Source organism: Boleophthalmus pectinirostris, unplaced genomic scaffold (assembly GCF_026225935.1).
Source record: "Boleophthalmus pectinirostris isolate CB_2022bp ecotype Guang Dong unplaced genomic scaffold, ASM2622593v1 HiC_scaffold_16, whole genome shotgun sequence".
Classification (NCBI taxonomy): Eukaryota; Metazoa; Chordata; class Actinopteri; order Gobiiformes; family Gobiidae; genus Boleophthalmus; species Boleophthalmus pectinirostris.
The window spans coordinates 28174945-28201064 of record NW_026571095.1 but is presented as its reverse complement, the minus strand read 5'-3'; the positions used below and the strand labels follow the sequence as shown (position 1 = coordinate 28201064).

The 26120-nt window shown below is 36.7% G+C and overlaps 1 protein-coding gene across 4 annotated transcripts in view; it reads left to right on the top strand.

Moving 5' to 3' along the window:
• The window catches only part of zfyve9a (zinc finger, FYVE domain containing 9a), a 62181-nt gene continuing 36061 nt past the window's right edge, over positions 1-26120 (top strand). For all 4 annotated transcript variants that reach the window (XM_055151636.1, XM_055151634.1, XM_055151635.1 and 1 more), the window contains exons 1-3: positions 1-242; positions 1119-1210; positions 21613-21705. The gene's annotated coding sequence lies outside the window, so the exon portion shown is untranslated. The remainder of the gene's footprint in view (positions 243-1118; positions 1211-21612; positions 21706-26120) is intronic.

Genomic DNA, 26120 nt, shown 5'->3' with positions numbered 1-26120 from the left:
CTCCGGTGTGTTTCTGTGAGCGCTGGAACCCTCGGGGGTGGATCCTGAGTGCTGCTGCCGCTGTCTGTCGCACAACTACGGCACACTACAGCCTCGACTTTCCGCCGTGTCTGTGGCTCACCGGAGCTCCTTCCAACACCGCGACTCATCCAGAAACAACCCCCCCAAATGCGATCACTTACCACGGACACCAAGGTGGGCGCCTCTTGCAGGACTATGCGTGCAAGATGAGGAGTCTTTTGGTGAGTAATAAGCCAGTTTTAATGAGGATTTCACAGGTTGTTGCTCATCTAAACCAGTCAGCGCCATTGCTATGCTTGTCCGAACTATTCAGCGGGCATTGGTGGAGTTTGTACCCGGGGATAGTGCTTCTTAAACGCGGGGGAGAAATCGCGTCTTGGTTGGTGGCGTTACCCGAACATCCCCGACAATTACACAACACATTAACCTCATCGTTACCAATTCACCTTAACACAACACCAAACCTGACCACAGCTTTGTTACTTGTTTGAGAAGATTACAAAGCGCGGATAGTGTTGATTAAAAAGCTTGAAGCGTGCTCCGTTAGCTGGACCCTCCGTGCTACCGACTCGTCACAGAGGCAAGTGTCCGTCAAAGATTCAACTCGAGGCGGTCACTCTGCTCACGACCGCCCGCTGTATCACTCAAGCTAACCCGTGCGGACTTAGCTTTCACAACAACGCTACAACTATGCTTTCTGCGCTTACAAAACAATCCCCAGTCATAAAAATAAACACGAAAAGCGATATTTGTAGTTTGGGGTGCGTTTCTGGCCTTACGTGCTATTTTGCGTGCGTTTTAATGCAGCTAGCAGCTTAAAGCTAATGCAACTACCCAAGTTTTGAAGCGAAATTGTCCAACTCTTTCACTGTCTATCCCACTTTTTTGCTTACTTCATTTAATAACACAGACTCATAAACCCAGAGCATAATGTTTACTGTCTGGGTAGAGAGTGTTTTGGTCCGTGTCAGTCATGGTAGTAAATTATTACATAACCAAAAGCTAATGAACACCTATCTGATCCCCTAAGTGTCTATGGTGGACTTGTTGATGTCTATTACGCTGTATTTACCACATTATTTTTGTTTTTTTGGCAGACGCTTGGTCAAAATGTGGAGGTGGATTCCTGGACAAGTGGGCCTTCTACACACAGTTCCTCCCTGAGTCTGTTCACCATTGAGAAAAACAGGTAAGGTTACACGTTTTCCTCATATATTACTTAAACGCACTGTATTATGCATTTTTTTAGCTGTATTATAATGATGTATCCTCGTCAAAAACATACCTGGAGTTGTTTAGGACGCACATCCTGCATATTTAGGCTGAGTTCCTCTCCCACACCTAAATATACTCCTTCTGAAGTCATTGTTTTTAAACTCCATACATCGTCACTAGAATCGTTTGGATAATTTGCAGCTCTGGAACTGCCTAACTTTCAACTTTGTTTTAGCTTTGTTGAATTGTCTTCGCTTCTCGGTGCAGCAGAAGGGATAGACTTTCTTTTAGTAATCTCAACTGTACAAAGTATTTTTAGAAATGGCAACAATTTATGGTTATTCTAGTGTACTGCATTCTGTAGCAGTTAATTTTAGGCTATAAAGAGTTAGTAACTTTCAAGCTGCCACTTAATTGCATCATCACAAGGTGGAACTGAGCATTTTGAGCTTTGGAGATGGAGACGGTCTAATAATACAAGATTACTCAAACATGTGTGAATGAAACAAAACACAACTTCGGGTATGTTTTTGATGAGGTAACAGCATTCCAACCTGACTAAAAGCTCACAAGAGTCCATTTTGTGTAATATAGGATCTTTAACTGTGGACTATTCAACAAGTATCATGCTGTTACATAATAAAATAAGTTATTACAACTGAAACTTAAGATAAATTGTGGTTTGAATAAGCGATACACGCAGAGAAAAGAAGTGCAGCCTAGTTCAGTACAAGTCTTAAATGATGATTTTTAAATCTATTTAAAATAAGATTAGAAACGTTTTAAAAACAAGATTCAGAATTATTTTAAATTAAACCAAGGGGAAAAGTTGTGGAATCAATCTAGACCAAAGCAGGACTCAGGCAGGACTGTACAAGGATGGAACTGGAATGGACCCAGGGCTAAATGAGGACTAAACATGGACTGAACACGGACTGAACACGGCCTGTACACGGCCTGTACACGGCCTGTACACGGCCTGTACACGGCCTATACACGGCCTATACACGGCCTATACACGGACTATACACGGACTATACACGGATTAAACCAGGATTAAACCAGGACCAAATCAGGGCTTGAAGCAGGACTTGCAGCAGGACTTGAAGTACCACTATACCCCCACCAGAGTCACTCCTCTACATTACTGTCGAGCCTAATGCAGTGTGTAACCTCTTTAATTTACTTGTCTGGACTACTCGGCATCTTTCCAGCAGACGCAGACTTCACTATTGTTGCTGTCAATTGGAAAAGCTTAAAGGTGAAATATGATACGGCTTTAAAACCTATAGTTGTGGCTGTGGTCAGATTCTCCACTAAAGAAAGTGTGCTGAAACGCCGTGAGGGTTAACTGAAGAGACGGATACAAGGCACTGCTTTGGACTTGAAATGTGTCTGGTACTACAACAGGATTTGACCAGGGCAAGACTAGAACTAGACCAGGACCTAAAGATTTAAACCATGATTTAACTTGGACTAGAGTTTGTACTGGAGCAGGACTAAAGTATTGCTGCAAGACCAGGACTAGACCGGGGCTATGGATAATGTTTCAATGAAATACTTGCTCTAGTCAGGACTTAACTGTATTTAAAAAGTATTTTAACCTGGGACTAAATCCCAGATTAAACCCAGGACTAAAACAAAACCACACTAAATGGGGACGTAAAAACCGGGACGCAAAATCCCGGGTCTTGAAACCCCGGGACTTGAAACCCCGGGACTTGAAACCCCGGGACTTGAAACCCCGGGACTTGAAACCCCGGGACTTGAAACCCCAAGACTTTGAAACCCCAAGACTTGAAACCCCAAGACTTGAAACCCCAAGACTTGAAACCCCAAGACTTGAAACCCCAAGACTTGAAACCCCAAGACTTGAAACCCCAAGACTTGAAACCCCAAGACTTGAAACCCCAAGACTTGAAACCCCAAGACTTGAAACCCCAAGACTTGAAACCCCAAGACTTGAAATCAAAACCGGACTAAAACTGGGACTAACACCAGAACCAGGACTAAAAACCAGGACTAAAAACCAGGACTAAAAACCAGGACTAAAAACCAGGACTAAAAACCAGGACTAAAAAACCAAGTCAAGCCACAGTTGGTACCTGTAGCTGGTTCGTAAATGCTTTGAGTCTTCATTGAGTAGACAGATACACAACTCTGATTCCTTTTAATAGCTCAGACTTTGAAGATGGAGGTTATTGTACTATTACAAGTGACTCCCTGATGAAACGTGCCTTTTCATGGCGTTTTTGTCCTCGAGTTTAAACACAGATCAAAACAAGAGAGAGGAACAGAGGCGGAGAAAGCATTTTGACGTGAAGCGCTTTGAAACCGAGCCAGATCTCCAGCTCTTTGCAAGCTTTTTTTCTGTATCTTTCACTGTCTTTTTGTCAACTCACAATCGGTTAAATCAATGTGGCTTTTGTTGTAAGTATTGCTGTATGGGTTGTGGCTGTTTTTTTTTTGCAGTTTAAAAAAATTGAAAGGTTGAACAAGTAAAATTCAAAGTATAAATTGCTTTCAAATGGCTGAAATGTTGTTATCGCAATGATTTATGAATCAGGATTTGCAAATAACATAATTCTGCTTTCTCTGATCTCATTTCTCAGTTTTATTTATTTGCGACGTGGTTAATAATTATTTGGTCTTTTGTTTACAAATCTTAATCTGTGGTGTAATCGTAACCAACTGTGCGCTCTTATCGTTATTTATACAGGGAGAGCCAAATGAAAGTACCAGACGCTCTTTCTCGCCTTGTTTATACAAGACAAAACAATAATAACAACTGCTTAGGTCAATTTGAAGCATTAAAAACAGGTGCAGGTGTGACTATAAATGTCTTATCACCAGATTATTCAAATACAGTAGTGTCTTTAAAGCATATGAAACCATGAGTCTGTTTTAAAAAGACAAATCTGACGCACTGAAGACCATCTGGAAATGACACATGGGCACACGCAGACTAGGGCTAGGTATCATTACGAAGTTGCAGATACTTCGATAAAGTGAACTTATGATTCAATACGATATATTTCAAATCAATTCGATACGGTTCAATAAAAAATAAAGGCTAAATCATGGCTGTGATCTTAAAAGTCTTTGTTAAACCACTTCTTGTGCAAAGTTCATATGAAACACAAACATTTTAATCATCAACACAAGTGAAAATGTCAAATGTGTCGCATGACCAAGTTTCCTTCCTCTCAACAAGCAACAAAACTGTAGTCCTGTAACAAAATAATTTAGGAAAATGTACCAAAAAAATACTCTCGGTGAAATATCGATACAGCAGCCAGCGATATCGATACTGTATCATCACATTAAACGGTACGATATTTCGATATTTTTGCACACCCCTAACGCAGGCTGTGCAGCGCAGAAAAAATATCAATATCAAATATAACAATGGAATATAAAAAAAAAATATATATATATATATATATATAATTAATTAAATAAATAAATAACAACTGCTACTACTACTACTACTACTACTACTACTACTACTACTACTACTACTACTACTACTACTACTATTACTACTACTACTACTCTACTATTACTACTACTACTACTACTACTATTACTACTACTACTACTACTACTATTACTACTACTACTACTACTACTACTACTATTACTATTACTACTACTACTACTACTACTACTACTACTACTACTACTACTCCACCTCCTCCTCTTCCCACTACTACTACTACTACTACTACTACTTTACTATTACCACTTCTCCTACCCCTACTACTACTTTACTATTACCACTACTGCTACTACTACTACTACTACTACTACTGCTACTACTACTACTACTACTACTACTACTACTACTACTAGTGCTACTACTACTAGTGCTACTACTACTAGTGCTACTGGTACTACTACTAATCATAATAATCATATATTATATATATAATACATAAATAAATAAATTTATCTATCAATATTAGTCGATATATATATATATATAGTCGATAACATTTTTGAAACCAGTATATCCTGTACTGAAACGCAACCCTATTGCGTAGAGAAAACTATTTGCAATTTGGTAATTACATTATCTGTTTTTGTTTAATGCTGTGGGTTACCCTTGTTCAGTTTTGATTAAGGGTAAAACAATAAACAAAATAGGTCTCCAGGCTATTGTGTCACGATATCGAATCCCAAGCTCCTTCTTAAATGCTTTGTTTTGTTGCATCAGTTAAAGATCTCAGTTAAATTATGCTCTTTTCTGATCTAATTATTAGTTATAATATTGTTTTCTCATCACAAACAGACCTGAGGTTGTGTTTTGTTTTGTAATAATAATGCGTTAAACATTTACACACGTTTAACACACAAACTCTGCATATTTAGGCTGAGTTCTTCATTCTCACATGACTCCACCTTGTGATGTCATGTGGTAATACAGGAAATGCTCCACCGTATTTTTAAACTCCATGCACTTTCACTAGAATCATTTGAGTCATTTCAGCTCTCGAATGGTCCATTTCTCCTGAACAAAAGATAAAAGGTAGCTGTTAACTTAAAAGCTTAATGGCATCACAAGGTGGAACAGAGTGTTTCGAGCTTTCCTTTTAATGGAAACCGTAGTACTTTATGCAATTCTGTTAAAGTAAAATATCACACCATGAGCTGCACATCGTGACTGCATCATAACGTGATCATTTGATATTTGTGTTTTTTATTTGATTTCAGTGAGACCAAATAAAATGAGGTTAATCTTACCTTTTTGTCATGTGTCCCAAGTGTTCCAGTATTTATTCATTAGTAATGCCTTAATAACCTGACCACAGCAAGACTCCTCCCAGTCTGTTCCAGTGTTAGGGCGTCAGCAGCGGTTACATAATAATGAAGTGTCACTTAGTCACGCAGAGCATAAATGTTTTTAAGTGAGTTTAGTCCAGAGGAAGCCGGCATTCTTGGTCCTTCCTGTGTCCGAGTGTAACACAGGACTCCAGGATGTGAGGCTGCATATCGAGGAAGCTTAAAGAGCCAGATACAAAAGACAGCTGAATAATGCTAATGACAACTAGAAGGAAAGGACTGTTTTTCATTTTAAGATTCAGCACTTATCTTGTGTTGACTTGTAAGACTAATTAAAATTGAATAAGGATCTAACAGTAATCAAAATATTGCGATATTGTATCATAAAAATTCTCACAATAATATCATGGCCTGTCACAATATATTGAATATTTACAGGATAGCCGCAGGGTCTTAAAAGTCTTAAAAAGGTCTTAAATTATGTTGTCCAAGTCTTATTTTTTTCACAAAGGTCTTAAAACTCATTAGCCTTTTCTTTTTCTTTTTTTAGATTCAACCGGGCTGCACTGCAATGTTAAATGGAGGGAGGGAAAAAAAACAAAAAAATGTGAATCATGTAATGTGAATGAACAAGTATGTGTAAACAATACCGAGTTTGTCTTGTTAGAATGTTATAAATGATTTTTTGGCCATTTTACAAGCAATGCATACTACTCTAAATGAGTTCTGAATGAGATTTTGTATTTAAAGTATTTTTTGTTATTTAAAGCACTGAGTAATGGTCATTATTAGAATTGGATCTGGTGTTTTTCTCTCGTATAATGGGTGCGATGTTGGTCTTAATTTTCATTTAAGTGGTCTTAAAAAGGTCTTAAATTTGGGGTAGTAAAACCTGGGGATAGCCTGTATTTATAAAAGTATAAGAAAGGGTTAACTACATAGACCGTGATTCTTTGCTTCATTTCCATGCACACTATATGATAAATTATCTCTTATTAAGCAATTTGAAATTTTAATTCTTTGGATTATGACATTAATGATTCACACTGAAGTCTTTTCAAGGCATTTTTAAAGAGAAAAGTAGCATTTCTTTTTCTTCTTCCAAAATTTTGCAATAAATATCGTACTGTGAGATGCATATCGTGATAATATCGTACAGTGAGATTTGGATATCTTGACGTTCCTACAATTGAAGCAACGTCTTAATTTTAATAGACTGGGAAATAGTTTGAATGTTGAGTTAGAATCTAAAGATGACTAGGACTGGGAATCGCAGGGTCCCTCATGATTCGATACTCGATACATGGCTTACGATACAATATTGTCACGATACGGCGAGGGCGATACATGCAGTAATCAATATATTACAAATGATATTCTGCCATATATCACTATTTTTAAGAACCAAATACTTAATAACAGTGTTTTCTTTGTTTATAACACTACTTCTGCAAAGTTAACATGGAATAAAGCAGTTGTAACTATTAAATACTGTATCACGATATTTCAGTATTTTAGCACACCCCTAATAGTGACAGTTGTTATAAAATGTAGTTTTACAATATAATGCACATTTTTATTATTTGTACTATATTCACCATGATAGGGCTGGGTGATACGTTGATAAAAATTGAATCTTGTGTGTATATATATATGTGTGTGTGTGTGTGTGTGTGTATATATATATATATATATGTGTGTGTATATATATATATATATATGTATATATATAATATATATATATATATATGTATATATATATATATATATATATATATATATAATATGTATGATATATATATATATAATATGTGATATATATATATATGTGATATATATATATATATATATGTGATATATATATAATATGTGATATATATATATATATATGTGATATATATATATGATATATATATATATATATATATATATATATATATATATATATATATATATATATATATATAATATGTGATATATACGGATGTGCTTATACTCGTGTAAATAGCTAAATGGACACTTAACATGTCTAATAAAATGAATAAATATATATTAAAAAAATAAATAAAAAATTTAATTGAATCTTGATCTCTCATGCCTCTGCCTGCTGCCATTTTGTTGAGATCGTCACTCCTTCTATTTCTCTTTAAAGCAGCTTTCAGCTCAAACCTACTCCTAGACGTGTCAGGATAATCGAAATATCAGTTTATCGTTCAATATATGCAAGCTGGAACAATATATTTTGAGGCCCTATATTTATCGTGGGTACTTTTTCAGCCAGCTTTGTGTAATACGCCAAGATTTGAGCTGTACAAGGTAGAATAAATAACTTCTATGGTTAATTATTGATGATCTTGCTTTGTGTCAGTGGCATAAACTAGTTACAACATTATCGTTTATCGCAAAATATCTCTAGAATATATATGGTCAAAAATATTTAACCAGGTATTTAAACAGTTAAGTTTATTATGACAGACCTACCCTCCAATTGGTTAATTTTTGTAAGGTCTGAGTGAGTGACAAGTGGATTTAACCAATCACAGTGAAGCATGAACTTTCAGAATCCCCTTAAAGACAAAAAAATACAAAAATACTAAGTATGCATAAATTGTGATCAAATTGAAATTGTGATCTGAAAATTGTGATATTAATGTTCTAACTTATCGCCCATTTCTAATTCCCCTAATGTGCAAAATTCCAAAATCATTTTATTTATCGTCTGCTTCATTCAAACTGGTACAAATATTCAACATTTCTTGCTTTGTAGCTAAAATATAAAACATACTAGGGCTGGGCGATATGGATCAAAAAATATATCTCGATATATTTTGCTATATCTCGATATACGATATATATCTCGATATCTGTACAGGAAAAAATAACCCCCTAAAACGGAAAACTGCAAAAACAAATATGCCAAATTCCACAAGGTCCTTTTTTTAAAAATTAAAGTGTAAGAGGTCAGCAGTTCATATAGGAACATTTAAGATTACAAAAAACCCTAATTACATAAATAATAATTTAACTGTCAAATAAAAGAAATATAAAAGAATAATTTTATGTTATTATTATTATTTTTTTTTTTTTTTGCAGCTTTGCGCAGACTGGTTTACGTTTTACAGAAACGAAACTTAAAAAGCGCATGGCTAATTTGCATAAACAGCGCACTCTACGTGCCGCTCTTGCGGTTCAACTTCTTTTGGACTAAAGGACATGACTCGGTGGAATATGAGGATGTGCTGCTGATGGTTTTGTCTGTAAATGGTGGAAAAGTTTCGTGGCGCTAGAAGCTTTTCACTGGCAGCAACTTTCGGCGTTCACGGCGATAGTGACGAGTGAATGAGACACGGGCGAACAAAATCAGGGAGGCGAGGGCGCGCGGGCGACGACAGAGAAGACAAACAAGCAAAGCGGCGAAATCAAAATTGAATATAAGCATTATATCGATATATACGATATGTTAGAATTCATATCGAGTTTAAAAAAAATCTCGATATATTAAAAATATCGAGATATCGCCCACCCCTAAAACATACTATTGCAAACGGCTTGAGAAGTTGGAGCTATCAGAGGAATTCTTCTAAAATATCAACAAATCAACATGTTTTGACGTGTGAACAACTGTGTGCAAGATTTGATTAGGATTTGTTTATGGAAAAATACGTTCAGAGTTGTTTTCCGTTCTGTTTTGCTTATCACTGTAAAGGTCAGATACGGGTTTCGATTGATTCCTAACAGGGTGAGTTTTCTGAATGCTGCCTTTGTCTCCAGAACAGACCGCTCCTGTCGCATAGTTTTTACACAATTCGTCACACTTTTACTGTGAAATTGTGTGAACACTGAAACCATTCTTATTTTACTTCATACTTCCACTTTTGAAAGCTTGTAATATATTTTAAAGCTACTGCCCCAATTATGCGCAGAGTGACTGTGGCTGCAATAGTCGGTTTCATCTATTTGTCTCCATGGAGTTTCCAAACTTTTATGCCAATTTGTGGAACTTTTCGAGCAAAACAACAGAACTTTTCGACCCTCCACCTAATATTTTGACGTCCCTTTAAATATCTAATGCCAGTCAGACGATACAGCGCAGACACGGACAATGGCATATGACAAAAACAGACTCAAATGTGTCACATAATTGTTTAGACGGGGTATTAAAATTCTATGGGGTTACCTTTTATTGTTTTGAAAATTCTGTATTCCCTGAAAAAAAAATTAACATGAAAAATTAACATAAACAAAAAAAATTTACATGTTAATAAGCTTCAGTTTTGCTTCAGCTGCTCTGAGTCTCTCCTAAGACTACGTTCAGACTGCAGCCTGAAGTGACCCAAATCTGATTTTTTCACCCCTATGCAACCTGTATCTGATCTTTTAATGACAGTCTGAACAACACAGATCTTTTTTTTAAAAATATGACCCAGGTCACTTGGATATGTGCTCCTAAAACTGATATATATCCAATCTTTTGACATGCGACTTCAGTCTGAACGGCCAGGTCACATTCATCCCACCTACACGTCAGGCTCCGAGTCTAGTTAAAGGAGGGAAAGCGGTTAGAAAGAGGTTAGAAAATTTGTTAATATATGGAGGGATCGCTGTATTCAGGCCAAATTGGATGAGTATTATCGGAACCGGGCGGTTTTTGAAATGATTATCAAAGAAATGTCTGAGTGCGGCTACAGGCGGTCCTGGCTCCAATGTCAACAAAAAATAAAGAGTGCGAGCCAAATACAAGGAGGCTAAAGACTCAAACAAACAAAGCGGACGTGTAACCTGTCCATTTTAAAGAAGAACTGGACCATATTTTGGGAGACAAGCCCAGCGTTTAGGTGAACCAGTGCTTGGGACAAAGGAAAGTAACAAACAAGATGTGATGTAATGTAAGTGGCTTTTGTAAAGTAAAAGTAAGTAAGTGCAGTAACAAAAATAAAGGTGTTTTACATTTGATAAATCAAAAATTCCCAATATGACTAAACAATATCTCTAATGGGATAAATAACTCAAAGAAAATACAAATGCCCCAGGGTCAATTCAAACTAGCAGTTACAAAAGGAAACGATAGGTCAATAACAACCTCTAGAGTCTCAAACACACAATTCAAACTTTACAAACAGCAGACAATAAGAGACACATCAATCATTGAGTGTGGCAAACTGAAACTGAGATCCAGCAGCGAGGAGGAACAGGCTCACTGCACTTTTATTGGAATGAGGCGATGAGATGTGTAGGAAGGGAATTGGAGGAGCGGGACGTCAATCTTCCAACCAGGCACGACAAACATCAGAGTCAACCCACACAGCATATGGAAATACGAAAGGCACAATCGGTAAAAAAAACGGGGAGCGCCGGGCGAGGTGGAGCCATGCTGCGAGCTGTAACACTTCCGTAAACACTGAGCTCTCTGCGTGTGACGTCGTCGTGTCCTCTAATGCTCATGTGGGACACTTTTGGGGCGTTTAAAGTTCACACTGGAGATCACATACAAGTTGCATTTAATTGGAAATGCGAACGACCTCGCAAAAAAATCTGATTTCACAAAAAAAAATCCAAATTGGACATCCCCCCAACCCCCATTCAGAGCGCTATCACATCACAATGGGATCAGTCGTCGCCTTAAACGTCATCACAATATGGACAGCTGCAGATCATTCTAGCGAGTAAACAAAAATGTGTACAAAAATGACTATGCAAAGCTCTTGTCTTGCGTACCGGAGAATAAAGGTTACTCAGTCATTCATGAATCACTCACAAATACAGCTTCAAGAAGGTAAACGAGAAAGGGAAACAATTATAACATGGTTAAAAGTGTGCCTTGTTTTATATTCAGGAAATTCACATTGAAAGCTATTTTTATTTGTTTTAATCAGATAAAATAATGGCCCAGCCCTAGAGTAGTAGATATTTTTACATGGTTTGTTTATTTGAAGCCAACCTAAATCACAACTCGACTTTGTTATTGCTCCTGACATCTTTTCCTGGCGTTACTCCCATGGCAGTACCGTACATTCTTGTAGGTATCATTAAACTTCAGCATTATTCATTCATTCATCATACTTTAATGTAGACGCTGGAAACTCCCCCCACCTCCTCTTCTTCCTCCTCCTCTCCTCTTCCTCCTCCTCCTCCTCTTTGCATCTGTCTGACACTACACAGGCCTCATAAATAAATGTACAATCGCTCCAGTGGACTCCAATTACAACATGGCACGGACACGTACTCATAACGGCGCTATAGTATCCATACGCGGAGGACTAATGTCGTATAGATTTTCAATTTGACGTGACCACGCTGAGCTTAATGATGTCAGTCCATCAGAGATTTGACGTGTTACGTTTAAGATTCATTTCAATAAGAATAGTACTTTTGCGTTCAGGGTGTAATGACTTTTGAACTTTTGAGAAATATAATGTAATTAGAAGTGATTTAACGCCACATTTCAAATTGGCGTCGCAAAGGATGGAAATTTACTAGTTAATTTTAAATGGTTCGAAGTGGTCCAAAGTTGTTCCTCCCTTACCTTATGCATTCTAAACATCCTATTTATTCATTTATTTATTTGTCAGTTGTCAGTGACTGGCATGATTTTCCTGAAATTCTTGAAAAAATATTATTACAGGGCCATTTAATTCGGAACAAAACACCTAAACTCTGCCCACAACCACATGTCAAACAGAGCTGCTAAACTGGGCAATACCTGAAGGACTAAAGGGACAGTGAGGGGGAAGGAGATCTAGAGGTATAAGGAACAGTGTGATTGGTCGAACACTTCAAACTCCGCCCCCGCAGCCAAGTATTTGTAATCTGAAACACCTGGCTGTAATTGGGGCAGTCTTCTGTGATGTCACCAACTACTTGAAATGGCAGAAGACACAGAAGGCAGCACAAACTTAGACGTTTTTGACGACATAGCTGAAAATTGACCTAGTTTTCACAAAAGTTGCCAGAAATTACGATATAAACTACAATAAATAATGCTATTAAAACTGCACCATATACACAGTTTGATAGTGATTTGAAAATTCATTGTACTACAGCAGTCAGTGTTTTTGATGCTCAGATCTCTCTTGTAATCACAGACCATAAAACAGGTCTGATTACTATAGTTATCTGACTTTTAGTGGCCATGTAAATGTATCCACAGTTTAAAGGTCTACATAAAATCGACTTGTGTGGGCGTTAAGCCATGTTATAATGTTGTTTCCTCATCAAAAACATACCCGGAGTTGTGTTTTGTTTCATTCATTCATAAGGCTGGGTATCGTGAAGTAGGTGCCGATACGATGCATACCTCGATACACAGGCCACGATACAATACATATCTCGATACAATGCATTTTTGATTCGATTCCGTATGTTTCAATGAAAAATAATGGCTAAATCATGGTTGTGATACTAAAAGTCTTTGTCTTCTTGTGCAAAGTTAATATGAAAAAAGCAGATTTTAATCCTCAAAACAGAAAAAATGTCAAATGTGTCGCATAAACGAGTTGCCATCCTCTGAACAAGCAACAAAACTGTAGCGCTGTAACAAAATAATTTAGTAAAATATAACTAAAAATACTCTTGGCGATATATCGATACAGCACCTCATGATATCGATACTGTATCATCACTAGGGGTGTAACGATCCAAGTCTCACGATACGATATTATCACGGTATGAACCTCACGGTATGATATTTATTGCGATATCGTGCGAAAGCTCACGATATGGAGGGGAGGCTCATGATTAGTGTTGTAACAATATCCAAATCTCTCGGTATGATATTTTCACGATATACATCTCACGGTACAATATTTATTGCGATATTTTGTGCAGGCTTACAAACAAAACTGTTAATATGCAACTTTTTCCTTTTCAAATGTCTTGACAAGATTTAATCTAAAGAACTAAGACTTAAAAGTGCTTAGAACTGTTATTTCTTCTTGTCTACACTGAAATGGAGCAAAGGATCATGGTCTATGTAGTTCCCTCTGTCTTTTTTCTATTGCTGCGCCATAACTCTTAATTTAAGCAAAGAGACTTGTAATTCGATATATTGTGATGGTCCTCGAGTTTATTGTATTATTGTTACATCCCTAATCATCACATTAAACGATACGATATATATTGATATTTTCGATATTTATGCACACCCAATTCATATATGTTTGAGTAACCCATTTGTGGTGTCATGTAGTAGTTGTTTTCAACTTAACAGCTCCTTTTACCTTTTGTTCAGTAGAGATCGGCAATTCCAGGGCTGAAAACATCTAAATGATTCGAGTGAAAGTGCACAGAGTTTCACTTCCTGTATTACCACATGACATCACAGGGTGGAACAGAGCGTTTTCCGTTTGAGAGAAGAACTCGGCCTAAATATGCAGGATTTGGTGTTAAACATTTGTGAATGAAACAAAACAGAACTCCAGGTCTGTTTGTGATTAACATTAAAACATACATCATAAAATAGCCTAATATAACCTTTAGAAAGCATGAGTTGTATTTGCATTTGTAAATTTTGTCTCGTCACTGTTTGATACCCAAACCCATTCTCTCCGCAGAGCTATTTCTACCCCTGTGTTTCCTGCGCTGCTATTTCTCCCCCCTGTCTCTCTGTTTGTGTACCGTCTTAAGTTTACGTCTAAAAATACTCGGCTGCCTCATGCACTCTGACTGAAAATGCATTATTCAGTTTGGCTTCTGCAGGTAATTAAATGTTAATCGGGGCTGGGCTGTCCTGGTGTAGGCGTGGTGCACTCTCTTAGAAGTTAAGGGCAAAAATTAATTACAGTTGAATAAAAATGAGTCATAATAATATATTTATTTGTGTTGCACTATTCAAAATGATCGTGACAAAGAGCTTTCCAGTTTAAAAACAATGTGCAATTACAGTGAGTAAAATAATATCGATGACATTTAAAAGAAACAAAGACCAATAAAAAAAACATTAACACAAATTTTAAATCACAATATTGATCTAAAACGACTTCAATCAACATGTCTGCTGATTTCTGTATAGGAGCGTAACGATATCTAAAATTCTCTGTACGATATTTTCAGGATATGCATCTCACAGTATGATAATATTGTAAATATGCTACTTTTTCCTTTAAAAATGCCTCGATAATCTTGGGTTCTGTCATAAACCAAAGAGTTAAGATTTAAAAGTGCTTATAACAATTCTTTCATTGTGTAAATTGAACTGAAACAGAGCAAAGGATCATGGTCTGTGTAGTTCCTTCTGTTTCTTTTCGCTATTGCTATGAATTTAAGCAAAGACACTTGAGATTCGGTATTACTGAGAGACATTTGACGATTCGATAATGATATTTCGGTTATTGTTACATCCCTGCTTCCGTATTAGCAGATTTGTTTTTTCATTTGTACCAAAATGACAATGCGATGCTGCCAAATCCTAACCTGGTTCCTCAGCCGGTTTCACTTCGTAAAAACCGTCTCACCTCACAGCATTAGGATTTGTTCACTTGACGGTAGGCTGGTACTTTAAAAAATTTAACCTATCCCTTCTATTTGGTCAAAACTTATGTAATGCGCGGCTAATGGGTATATTAAGCTTTTCCCAAATCCCGCAGGAAGAAGGACAATAACGTCTTTCCCCTTGATAAAATTCACCAAACATTCTCTTTGTTTCGGCTTTAAATCCTTGATCTACAGGAATAGTTGCCAAACACAGAATGTCTGGCTCGTCGCTGATTGGCTGGTGCCTGAACTTGCACTTCTGGGGATTTTGTGAACCGTCTAGTGTATTCTGATTCCTGACCTAGTCGCTGGAGAGAAATGAAATTGAGCGGAGGCACTAGGTGGCACCAGTCTGACTAGCCGAATCCTACATGTATCATTGACGAAGAAACTAAAATTGAAGAATGACGTAGAGAGCAGTGGGCCGATGCTGGTGGCGGTGAAAATGGAGGTTGATCAGAGCAATGAGATCTTGAATCCAGGATAATACGGAAACATGCTCAAACATGAATCACTCTAAATACAACTTCAGAGGGTAAATGAGAAGGAAACAGCTATAACTTGGTTAAAAACGCTTTGTTTTAGCAGCATTTATTTTATGTAATAGGTCCGCTTTTACTATTCTGAATTCTGTATATGTTTGCAAAAGCTATAATTAAGTCATGAAATGTTTTCTGCAGAAAACTAAATATGACTTTGTCTCTCTACACTCAAAAAAATAAATAAATTAAATACTGACCCTAGATAAATATATCCTGTCATCTTTTTCTATTTAACTAAGTTCTTTATGTTAAATTTATGTATTTTAATTAGATCATCTTAAAATCGAAATTATTTGCTTTAGATTAACTTAAAATAATTAAATGGGAAAAAGGTATATTAAACGTCCACATTTATTTTTTTATATACAGAGCCTTATTATCTTAAAAACCTTCTAACTCTGTAGTCTAGAGCTCTACAAACCGGTTCTGAAATGCATGGGATTCTTGATTTCCTTCAGCAGTTTAGATCTGTTTTTCCCCACTGTTAAAGCTCCCGTCGTTTAAATTGTGCACTGATTACATAAGAAGTTTTAGTACATTTTAGGGGCTATGTAAAAATAGCTGTTAGTCAGTAAATGACCTCACAATGTGGACCAGACTGTTTTGAGCTTTGGAGATGTAGATAGATAAATGTGTGAATGAAACAAAACACATGTTGTCTGTTTTTGATGGATTACCGGCTCAAGTGTCCCCCTGAATCCATGTATCATTCGTTCATTCGTTTTTTCAAAATAAAACCCAAAATAAGAAAACATCTTCATTATTTGTGTACAAAAACAAAAACAATAATGATTAATTTTTTTCAGTTTTCAATTTTGTGTTTAAGTGAATAATGGAAAAAACAGATAATGGCAGTTTCCTGAATCCGTGCCTTAAACGAAGCCGGACCGAATCGGGACTAACATAGAACTAAAACAGGATTAAAACAGGACTAAACCAGGTCTAAACCTGTCTCAGTCCTGGTCTCAGTCCCGGTCTGGTCCTGGTCTGGTCCTGGTTTCCTGGCCACCCAGTCTATCCGGGCGCACCTTCGAGCCCGTCCTGACACTCCAGGTTTATTCTTGGTTTATTCTTGGTTTAGTTGCGGTTTAGTCCTGGTTCAGTTCTGGTTTAGTCCTGGTTTAGTCCTGGTTTAGTCCTGAGACCGGGACTGAGACCGGGACTGAGACCGGGACTGAGACCGGGACTGAGACCGGGACTGAGACCGGGACTGAGACCGGGACTGAGACCGGGACTGAGACCGGGACTGAGACCGGGACTGAGACCAGTTTTAGTCCGTATGCAGCGCAAAAGTTTGGCGTCGCAGTTTAAGTCACAGAAATGGGAAATGGCCGTTATCCGTTTTTTCCATTTTTCATTTAAACACAAAATCGAACACTGAAATCTGTTTTTTTGTTTGTTTGTTTGTGTGTTTTTTTTGTTTTTTTTTATTTTTGGAGACAAATAATGAAGAAAAATGTTTTTAATTTTAGATTTTTTAAGTTTTTTTTTTTAATATGCATAAACATAAACTAACATAAAGGGTACAATTCAGGGGGACTTTCCAGCTGATGTCCTTTTGATGAGGTAACAGCATTATAATGTCTAAAAGCTCACAGGAGTCAGTTTTGCGTAAATTTAAGGAAGTCTTATGGGGATGTAGGCCGGCTAAATGTGGTTCAAAATATTGTTGATCTTTTAAAATGCAGCTCCGTGGAGATAGACAAGTTAAATGACACAGTGGAAAATTTGTAGACATTGCAATTACATTTCCACATAGACAAGCAGATGGCAGATTCTCCTCCAGAAGAGTTCCACAGTGCTCCTTTAAATGAGATCCACCCTTGTTAATATTTAAAGAAAAGCCTCGTGTCTTCACCTTCTGCGTTCAAGATGCTGCTGTTTGTAATCCTACCTCCTTCTGTTGTAACTCTAACTGTGCAGCCTACACTTTTTGTTTCCTCCATTTAGAGTTGAATTGAATTATTTGGGGAATATTTTATGAATTGTGATTTTTATGTTTAGATTTAGACAGTTTTTCTTCTTTTTTAGGTATTCACAGTGTATTTGTTTCAGGCTGGAACTGCTAAAAAGCCTCAAATGTGAAGTGACAAACTAAAACACAAATCAGACTTCAGAATGTTTGTATGGAGCAAAACTACAGAGTGAGCTGTTTTTATGCAGAATAACATTTTTTTTAAGATTTTGTTTGTGGAAGAAATCATAGTACTTCATTTATAATCATAGATATCACTCCTGGTGCAGTAGTTAGAGTACTGGTACTTGTCCACTAACCCGGAGGTCTGTGGTTTCATTGTGTCTTTAGATGAGACACTTCACTCACATTTCCTAGCAGTGGTAGGAGAGGCTGCTGGCAAAGATACACAGCACTTAAAGGAATAACATACTCTAGAAAGGTTTTGCATTGAACCGTCTTTTTGTCTCTTTTGAAATGTTATTGAAATGTCATTTTTAAACATATTTGTTTGATTCATTCATCATGAATTAGTTCAAGGAGCAAATTCGTCCCTCAGCCATCAACCTTGGTGTCAGTGTAGATTGTGGTTTTAAACTTAACAAGCAGCTCAATTCTGTTGTTAAATCCAGTTTTTATCACCTTCGTCTTTTATCTTTTAATAATTTTAAACAGGTCCTGCACGCTTTTATCTATACTCGTCTAGACTACTGCAGTTCACTCCACACAGGAATCAACCAAAACACACTTCATCGCTTGCAGTTAGTCCAGAACTCTGCTGCAGAGTCCTGCACGGGTCGGGTACGGGCAAATTTTATGCAGGCGGGTAATAATTACACATGGGTGGGTCAGGTCTAAACCAGGTCTAAACCAGGTCTAAACCAGGACTAATATTGGACTTAAGAGACAGAACCCCGAGCCCGTGGAGCAGGGTGTCTGCAAAGCGCGATCGGGCGACGGCTGCGCTTACGTTCGTGAGTTGCGGAGCTCTGCGTGGGTCCTTTCTCCTGCAGTCACCTCCGAGCCCATCCCAATAGTGAGTCCTGGTTTAGTCCTGGTTTAGTCCTGGTTTAGTCCTGGTTTAGTCCTGATTTAGTCCTCTTTGTTCAGTCCTGGAATCAGTCCTAGGTTAGTCCTGGGTTAGTCCTGGTTTAGTCTTGGTTCAGTCCGTGGCGTAGGCTGCGCAAATGTTTGATATAATCTCGGGTTAACGGGTGGGTGCGGTGCTGTACTGTGTGATTTTAAGATTTTATAATTTGTTTTTAAAGCTTTGAATGGACTGGCCCCACAATTCATCTCAGACCTCATCCTGATTTACACCCCCGCATGCACTCTGAGGTTCGAGGGTCAGCTCCAGCTCGGTGTTGCCTAAAACAAGACTTAAACCCTTCTCTGTGGCCGACCTCAAACTCTGTAACGCTCTGCCCCTTCATGTCCGAACAGCCCCCACACTGGAGTGTTTTTAAATCTCATTTTAAGACCCACTTTTACTCTCTGGCTTTTAATACCATGTGAGTTGTGTCCTCTTTTATTTATTTATTTTATTTATGTATTTATTGTTTTTATCTATTTTATTTTATTTTAGTACTGCTTTTATGCATTGATTTTATTATTTTTGTTCATTGATTTTATTATTATTATTTTATTTATTGATTCTATTAGTTTTCTCATGGTTGGAACATAATTCTTCTCTCTTTTTTTTTTTTTAAGAGTCAGGATTAAATGTGCTATACAAATAAAGTTGGATTGATTGGATTATTATGTTACTCAAAAATACCTAAAGATACGTGCATTCTTACTGTAAGATGTGCTACCTCTCCACAGATCTGACCAGTAACTCGTCCTGGTGGCGTCATCTCTTTGTCAACATAGATACAGACATGTTCCAGGCCATACTGTGGAACATTCTAGACAAAACAAATAATGTCCCCATGGAGACAATTAAGTGTCAAGGCCCAGACCCTCCAGCAGAAGTTACGCAGTGCACCTTTAAATGTGTTGACTCCGTGTTTTCCAAGGTCATGTCTCCGTGTTACAGCATTATTTAGTCTCTGGTGTAATCCTGTGTCTTCTGTCATCATGGGAACGACCCTGGACCTAAGTCATTCACGGTCCATAAACACATCAGACGCCTTCAAGGACTTCACTTCAGAGAGGGCAAACCGCTACTGAGCATGCAAGATAATTTAAGCTTGCATTTAATTGAATATAAAATAATAATAGTGTATATATATAAAATAACTTGTGTTTTTAGAAGTGTAGTTGAAAATGTGAATTTTAATTGCTTTTAGTCCGAGATTGCACAAAGTTGATGATCCATAAAAACCAGGACAAACTACAAAACAGCCATTATAGAGCAGCCATTATTTCACTAAATGGTGCTATCAAAACATTTGTTTTTTATGTTTTACAGGTACGAATGTGGATGTGTATGGCTGGGATATGTGTGGGTGTGTGAGGTTTTGATGTACTTTTTTTTTTTTTTTTATGTAGAGACTCTATCTTTTTATTTTTTATTATTTATTTGTTGCTGCCTTTGCACAGAATGAGGACTGCACTTAATTTTGTTGTAATTTTGTTGTTACAATGAAGATATTCTTCTTCTTGACTCTTGTGAGTTTTAAGCCATGTTAGTAAAAACACACCTGGAGTTGTGTTTTGTTTCAGTCACACATGTTTGTGTAATTATTTTTTAGTTGTTATTATTAGTCTGTTTTACATCTCCAAAGCACAAAATGCAGCTACAACTACTTTTTATCTTGTGTTCAGTAGGGGTGTAACGATATCCAAATCTCTCGGGACGATATTATCACAATATGCATCTGACGGTACGATATTTATTGCGATATTTTGGAGAGGCTGATATAATTGTAGATAGGACACTTATTTTGCTTTGAAATACCTTGACAAGATTTTGGTGTGAATTATTTCCTTCATAATCTCAAGAATTCAAGTAAAAACATTTCTTCATTTCTTTGGTTGAAACATGTTGGCTTTGGCCATCTAAAAAAAGGCCTTTTAACTATATTTTTCCTCGAGCAATTTTTACTTCTTTGGAGTGCCTGGAGTCCGTTGTGTTTTAAGTTTTGATCCTTTTTCCAAGAGCACCCTCACTCTTGCTTCCACTGATTGGAACACCTGCAGCATACAGCCACATTTTAGTTTTTTCTGTACATATTTCTTCATCATGTTTGCACTGAAATGAATCATGGGATATGTAGTTCTGTATGTTTATAAGCTGTTTCTACTATAAAACCATGCATTTAGGCAAGGTCACTTGTATTTCGATATATTGTGACAGCCCACGATATTATTTTGAGACTTTTGACAATACGGTATCATGATATTTCGGTTATTGTTACATCCCTAGTGTTCAGTAGAGATTGGAAATTACAGGGCTGAAGTTATCCAAATGATTCCATTGAAGATGCATGGAGTTTACCACATGATATCACAAGTGTTTTCAGTTTGCCTAGATATGCAGGGTTTATGTGCTAAACGAATGAAACAAAACAATCTCTGGATTTGTTTGTGATGAGGAACCAGCATTATAATATGGTAATATGGTCGCTTTAAAGATGAGGGCAGGAAAATCAAAATAAAAAATGACTCTCTCCTTCTCTCTAGGTGTGTGGGCGTTGGGCGGTTGCCAGATTGACTGAAGTTACTGAAACCTGTTGAGGGGATTCATCGCAGTGACTGAGAGGGAGCTCTGAGCAGGTGAGAGCTGACACCAGACTTCATTATTTACTTCATTCCTCATGTCTTGGTTATTTTTTAACTTGCTGGTTCCTGGTTCTGACTCTGGCACTTCGCAATTGTTACTATGCACAGTCACTCGCTGTGTTTTATTGCTCTGTGTAATAAGAGTGTAGTATAACTTAAAATATTGGTGCAGTTCAGTGGCAAATTTTTATTTTGTGTTTTCCATGCAATAAATAAACAAATATTCAAAGAGGTACAGGTAGTGTGTGGGGTTGTAAGTGTCAAAAATCAGATACTTACTGATCCAAAAAGTAGTATTGATACATTTATTTATTTATTTATTTTGCATATATAACATGACAATAAAAAGAAACACACTAGATAAAAAGTAGGTGCCGAAAGAGGCAAAAAACCCAATAGGGCTTATATTAAAGCCTCCACCTTATGAATACATTAAAACTTTTACATTATCATTGTGCATAAAAATGTATATATTAAAAAATTACATTTAAACACCATGCATTAAATTCTTTTGATTCAAACATGGATTAAAACACAATAAAAAAAATCCACAATTGAAAGATTATCAAACATTGAGGAAATGTTTAATATTTCATGTTAAACTCTTTTTAAACAACGCCTCTGAACTGCCGTCACTAACCAGATGTGAAAACTGACTCCAGAATTTACAGCCTCTGAACACACATACATAAAGTCACATTCACAGGACAGAAATGAACCTTTCCTGAAGAGCTTTAGAATGATCTTGAGCTGTATCAGAACAAATATAAGAGCACATAGACTAATATACGTCCATGGACCACTGAGGGATTACACAGATATAAGACCACATGGAAAAATAACACTCATTTAATGTTGAAAATCACAATCTATTGTCTCACAGAATTGTGTTCATTATTATCATCCTGGTAGGGCTGCTTGATTATGGAAACAATCATTATCATGTTTATTTTGGTCAATATTGAAATCACGATTACTCAAACGATGATTTTTTTTAGTTACAGGATGCATTTATTCAGCATTTCTCTCTTTCAAGAAAAAACCCCACTTTGTTATTATTGACAATTTACGCAAAACTTTCAAATTGAAAATAAATATAGGCTACAAAAATAGAACTTAGAGCAGTTTTGCAATGTATAAAACATAAAATGAATAAAATCAGGGTAGCCGCGGGGTCTTAAAAGTCTTAAAACGGTCTTAAATTTCATGTACCTAAATTAAGGCCTTAAAAAGTCTTAAATTTTGTTGTCCAAGTCTTATTTTTTTCACAAAGTTCTTAAATTTCATTAGCCTATTTAATTGTTTACTCAACCGGGCTGCAGTGTGAGGTTAAATGGAGGGAAGAAAAAACAACAACGTGAACAATTAATAAACAATCAGTAGAGGTTTAATCCACAGTGACTTTGGTGGTTTTGGTGTTTTTCGCTTGCATATTGGGAGCGATGTTGATCTTAATTTTCATTAAATGGTCTTAAAAAGGTCTTAAATTCTTAAAATTGGAGTAGTCAAATCTGGGAATGCCCTGAAAATATACTTTGAACATGAAATAAGGCATAGAAAAACATCAATGTATCCAAATAATATATATATCCAGCTGTTCTACAATCTCTATATTAAAAAAACCCCAAAAAAAACATATTTATATAAAAAATATCCCAAAATAAACTTTGTTAAGCTAAATAATTTCAACTCGATTATATGAGTTTGGAGATTGTTTGATACACAAATCTAAATCGTGATTAAAATTCAATTAATTGCACTTACATCCTGGTATCAGAATCACTTTTTATTATCGAGTCTATTTTTAGTATCATGCAATTAGTCCTAGTGTGACTCATTACTAGTTTTGCACAGTATAGAAACAATTATATTTTATGGTGGATCCTGCATGTCACACAAAATGTATGTAAGTTTTCATTTAAAACGTCTAATAAATTCACAAAGGCTTTTATTAAGAGTTTTTAAAAGATTATTTCATATATTACAAATCCTTTTAGGGAAACCTTCCTCAAATAGCATTACCTTTTTTGATTAACTGCTCTGATTACCTTTTCCACGATTTATTTATAGTGATAATTACAAACATATATCGCAAAACCTGTCACGTGCAAACCAATCGCAGAGTTTGTTACTAGGACTTCACTGGAATTTTGCCAGAACAACCGAGAGCTAATGGAAGAAGTTAATCAGAGAAGGCAATACAATTTGAGAAAGCTTCTGAATAATGTATAAAGAATAATGCATAATGAATAAAGTACAGGGTGTTTAAAAATCAGTCTTTTAAAAACTCTTTAAATAAAAATACTTGGGGGAAAAATACCACATATTACACAGATTTGCAACAGATGTATAGACGTAAGCAAAAAAGCTAAATATTATTGCAATTATAGTTATAGTTAAGCTTGGTTTTTGAGCCATTCATAAAAAAATGAGACCATGCGTAATTGTTTTTATTCTTTGGAAACCTTTACCCGTTAACTCTGTACATTCATCGCTCATTGATTTTATTCCACCTCATACAAGATCGTGGTGCGGCAAAAATATATAGCTTTGAATCACAATTTCAATTATTTTTTTCCATTATTTCTTAAACGGATGAGCCCTTGAAGTAGCCACATCAGCCGTACATCACTTTTATGAGTCACATGACCAGGGAAAAGTCACGTGACCGGAGTTATAAATAGAAACGGATGAAGGTTGGTCAGAGGACATTGAAGCAACATTATGTAACTTACCCAGTCTATAAATAACATCAGCCTCAGTCCCATTTTCTTTATATGAAACGAGACATTTTTTTCACTGGCTATTTTTAAGACGGTATTGGCCTGTAGGGGCTGAACACCACAGCGGGGGGGAGGACTGGGTGGAGATGGTGGAGAGCAGGCTAATAGTTGGCGTTTTGAGTCAATATTTTCCTATTAGTGTATTGTTTTTATATGATTTCTTTCTTTTCCTTAATTTAAAAGGTTCATTTCTAGTCAAAACTATGCCAAATATTTTTTACATTTTTTCAGATTAAATTTCAGGGCTCATTCAATATTGTCACTTTTATGTACTACATTTTCTTTCAATTAAGATGTATGTTTTTTCATTTTTTTGTGTGTGTTCGCTTATTGTAAATATATGAAAAGTGCTTATTGCAAGTATAAAGACTTAAATTTGAAGATAAATAGATGGGTTTCTCATTTACAAACATTCAGAGATGCTGAACGGCAGAGTGGTTAACGTTACAGGTCTGTTTGAAGCTCTGTACAGTGTATGATTAAAACCGGTTTTCTAGTTGTAGACTTTTAGGTTTGTGTACACTTGCTGACACTCTTTAGAAAAACATATCATGCGGTGTTTAGATCTTAATTGTTGTTTAATTTGCTTTCATATTGACCTTATAATAACCACAGGGAGGTTAGAGCCAGTTACATCTCAGGTTACACCAGCACCTTGTTTTACCGTCACTGTTGTTTATTCACCCGGAAAGCTTTGTCAAGACTGAATGTTACGATGTCAAAATTATCCATTGATATCATAGTTTAATAAAATTACATCTCTGAGTTTTCTGTCTGCTTTGCATTTGCATCATTATAGCGGCTTGACCTAATGAGCCTGTGCGAGCGAGCAGTCAGTCAGTTCATCTACAGGATTATCAAATGTGTGTACAGAGAAATTTTAAACGAATGAGCTATGTGAATGGTTAACGCTTCATAGGACGCTGACATCATGTCCAACAAATTCGTGAAAATTTCATACAATGTAGTAATATGTTTTTATTGAGCTTCAATAAACGGAGTGCCGCTTACTCTTCTACGTAGCCGTCGCCAGACTCAACATCTCAACATCCAGTTAGAATTATTCTGGCCTTTCTGAATCCCGACAGGATGGTTACGGTTGTCACTGAAGTTCAGGCTTTGTCGACTCATCCAATGACTTCCAGGAAAGTTACATGGCGCACCCGCCCGGTTGCTCCATTCCCGCTTTCCGCCAATCCCTCACAAGTTTCTCGGTCACTCCAAACTTTCTTTCTGCTGCTCGATTACTGTTTTCGGCTGCATATTTCACTATTTGCAGCAGGACAGCAGGCTTACTACTGGCACACAAGAGTAGAGCCTCTCGCGGCTGTCTGTCTGAAACTTTTAATATATAAGTCGCACCGGAGTATAAGTAGCATGACCACCCAAACCATGAAAAGTGCGAATTATTGTCCGAAAAATACGGTAATTTACGACCTGTCATAATTGACTACTATACTGTACTGTTCTTGCCTAAATGTTCTATGACTGTGCACAGTAGAAGAGGCTAAGTTTGCTAGTTTAGGATTTCTAACAAATGACACAGAAACACTGAATAGTTCCGATCATGCTGGTAAGTAAGTTGGTCCACAGCAATGGGCACCACTTGCCTGATCCATATACTAT